The sequence below is a fragment of the Schistocerca cancellata genome, chromosome 5, assembly GCF_023864275.1.
Source record: "Schistocerca cancellata isolate TAMUIC-IGC-003103 chromosome 5, iqSchCanc2.1, whole genome shotgun sequence".
In the NCBI taxonomy this organism is placed as follows: domain Eukaryota; kingdom Metazoa; phylum Arthropoda; class Insecta; order Orthoptera; family Acrididae; genus Schistocerca; species Schistocerca cancellata.
Genome location: NC_064630.1, coordinates 208,897,153 through 208,900,779, shown reverse-complemented (window position 1 = coordinate 208,900,779; position 3,627 = coordinate 208,897,153).

Sequence of the window (3,627 nt, the reverse complement as noted above, 5' to 3'; positions counted from 1 at the left end):
GAGCGGCCTTGGCATGTTTGAGTACTGGGCATTGTGGTAATTGCATCATGAATCAGGTCCAGGAGAGCAGAGGTGGTGTACTGATTTCACATCAGTTGACAGTCTGGGGTAGAAGGTAGCTCATACTGCCTATTTTATTTTCCACATATCCTCTGTGTTATTTCTAATGGCCATCCCATAATACTGTTGTAGTTCATCAATCATTTTGTCTGTCAGTGTGCCTCTTATGGTTTTACTATCAGAAAGTTTCTTGTCTTTCAAACTTTGTTTCAACTTCCTCAACCTGATGTCCATTCTCTGCTAGACATGACTCGATCTAACTTTTATAACACAGCAATCTACAACGTTGTAAATAAAAAATTGCCGATTTTATTAAATCCTGAAATAATGCACGTAAAAATTTATCATTTTCAACCGGTGTAGATTACATTAAGAAAAACATACTTCCCATTTCAGTTTTTAAGTGATATATATATAATTTTATTCGGAAAATTAAAAATTTTATAATAAGATAAAGATCCGAAAACGCGAAAAAAAATTCCGTTCTAACTTCCCTTGGTCAGAGGGAGGGAGGAGGAAGATATGGGGAGAGAGGTGGAGGAAATAGGCAAACGGAGTGTGAGGAGGAGGTGAGACACAGAGAGCGGGGAAAAGGAGATAGTAATACACCAAGTATTTGTTCATATTGTTCGTTCAGGTAAAGAAGTCATCTGGAATGGCGTGATACAGCTACAACACTCCTGGTGCTATTTCGATTTGGTGGAATTATTAAATGGGCTTGGGAGGTCGAGAATTTCCGAGGATGCCGACCTCTGCCATGTTCAAAAGTCTTGCGAAATGTTGGGAACTGATGCATGACTGATTTTCTCTTTTTTCACTGTCACCTAGATTGTGTAACACACTTCTAATGTGATTCCCACTCACAGAGAAATTGTCTGCTACTTAATTCTTCGATATTCAGACTATATTGACCACACTGTCTGCATTTGAGCCGCCTAATAACTATGTCATGTATTGCCGTACACATTCACTAGCGCAGTATGGACTGTAGTAGCGTTATTCCACTTCATCTGTACCAGACATATAACTGCAACATACAAAAAATTAAACAATTAACCGAAAGTTTATGACGTCATTACTAAAGGTTTATGACTGCCTGCCCTAGTTTCTTATTGGAAAGACTTGTCGCGTACGGCAGTCCCACCGTTCGAGGGAAGTTATCAAGTTTTATTTAAAGTGTTGAACCGGTGAATCGACAGCGCGGGGTTTACTGAGTGCTTTGTGTGGAAACGGTGGCGCTGTGACGCGATGCTGACGTAAGTTTTGGCAGCTTGCGTCGACACGCGCCTCCAGCCGGCGGTCATTAACTCGCTTCAAAGTAATCGAACAACTGTGGGCGGGAACAGGAGGTCCCGCCCACGCTTCTAAAGTTTAACGCTGTAGATTAATCTCGCATCGCGCGACACAGTACCACATAAGCTGATCAAAAAACCGTTATTCTCTTGCAGAGTTTAATCAGAATTGCCGCTAACTTCTGAAGCTCAGTTTCCCAGTGGGTCGTTACAAACTTTACTAGGTCTTCTACCTGCCAAGAATACACTGTGCAATGGTTTGTCGAGTTTCTATTTGCTAGCCTGAAAATTGCAACACGATGGGATTCGCCTAAGTGGTATGGCTGTGGCTATGGAAATATATTAGTTCTCCAGCGCCATGTATGTAGGAATAATGTCAATTAAATTCTTGACACACTGCCAGAATAAAGTATGTACACCCTTTTAGAGGTTTCCAATTCACTGAAGATTTATTGTTTAGACAGTGCATGTGGAGTAAATGAAATGATTATAATAACATAGGAACAGCACAAGCGGTTCTGAGGTACCAGGTTTTGACACATGTTGAGACACCGTACCTGTATGTGGTGTGGCCTCCACAGGCGGCAATGCAGGTCTCTGCCATACAGTCGTTCGTGCAGATGGCGAATAGTGTCCTGGAATACGTAGAGCCACGCCCGCTCGACGTGTTCACATAGTACTTACTGTAAGAGTCACTTCTCGTCCTGTCATATCCCACACGTTCGAAGATCGTACTGGCACGTCTCGCAATTTCTTGCAGAGCACGTGGAGTTTTACGGGCAATGCAAGGACGTGCATTATCCTGTTGGATTAACATCACCCTCCTGTCGCAGGAACGGCAAAGAACTGGTCTAACAAGATTCTACGTGTACCGAGCTTCGGTAAGCGTCATCTCGAGTAACACCAAGGTGAACAACAATTGTACCTTATGGCACCCTAGACCAACCAGTTGGGGCTAGTGTGTCCTGGACCAATGCACTCTACGAGACAGCGAGCATCATGTCTATATCAGACTTGCAAACGAGCACTACGTGCGTCCAAGTAAACTCGGCTTCTATCGCTGTAGACCTCGGCGCACCATTGCATCTTCCCAGTTATACTCTGATTGCACCGTTTGAGCCTTGGACGTCGATGCTGTGACGTGAGTGGAAGACGAGCTATAGGTGTGCGCGCGCCTAGTCCCACGGCTAGTAAACGGTTTGCAACAGTTTATGTCGAAACGTCTGGGATCACACGCCCTCTCACCTGTACTGTGGTAGCTGTACGACCTGTCACTTTGCGCTTACAGTGCGGCGTTCCTGGCAGTCTTCCGCGCCGCGTGGTCTTCCAGTACCTTGTCTGTGGGTGTAAGATTGTTCACGTTACCACTGATACTAGCAACGTTGCACATCTGACGCAGCACGTTCAACTTGTAGGCATTTCTCCGAAAGGACAATCCTACCACTCGGAAGGCAAAAATTTGAAGCTGTTCTATGTCGTTCAGTTGGCTGTAGCAAGCTCAAGCGCATCTTCGAGGCATATTAGGCCGCTTGCTTTACACGTTTGCACCTCACTGAGCTTTCTGGCCCTGAGCATTCGCTGTTAAAAGGGAGACACGGTTGCCGCTCTGATAGCTATGCTACTGAGAAATCTCTTGGCGGACTACGTTGAAATCCTTATCACAACATCTACTATCCGCCAGGTGGCATATGCCGTAATCAGAACAAAATCGACATCATCTTCCCAGGTGTACTTTTTTTCAGCAGTGTGTAAAGAAGGATTACTCAGCCGCTTTCTGATTCTAACTGTAGTCTATCGAGATTGCGGATCATCACTTAGCGTTATTCCCGGTCGCGTTCACATCTACATCTACATTTATACTCCGCAAGCCACCCAACGCTGTGTGGCGGAGGGCACTTCACGTGCCACTGTCATTACCTCCCTTTCCTGTTGCAGTCCCGTATGGTTCGCGGGAAGAACGACTGCCGGAAAGCCTCCGTGCGCGCTCGAATCTCTCTAATTTTACATTAGTGATCTCCTCTGGACGTATAAGTTGGGGGAAGCAGTATATTCGAAACCTCATCCAGAAACACACCCTCTCGAAACCTGGACAGCAAGCTACACCGCAGTGCAGAGCGCCTCTCTTGCAGAGTCTGCCACTTGAGTTCGCTAAACATGTCCGTAACGATATCACGCTTCCCAAATAACCCTGTGACGAAACGCACCGCCCCTCTTTGGATCTTCTCCATCTCCTCTGTCAACCTGACCTGGTACTGATCCCACACTGATGAGCAAT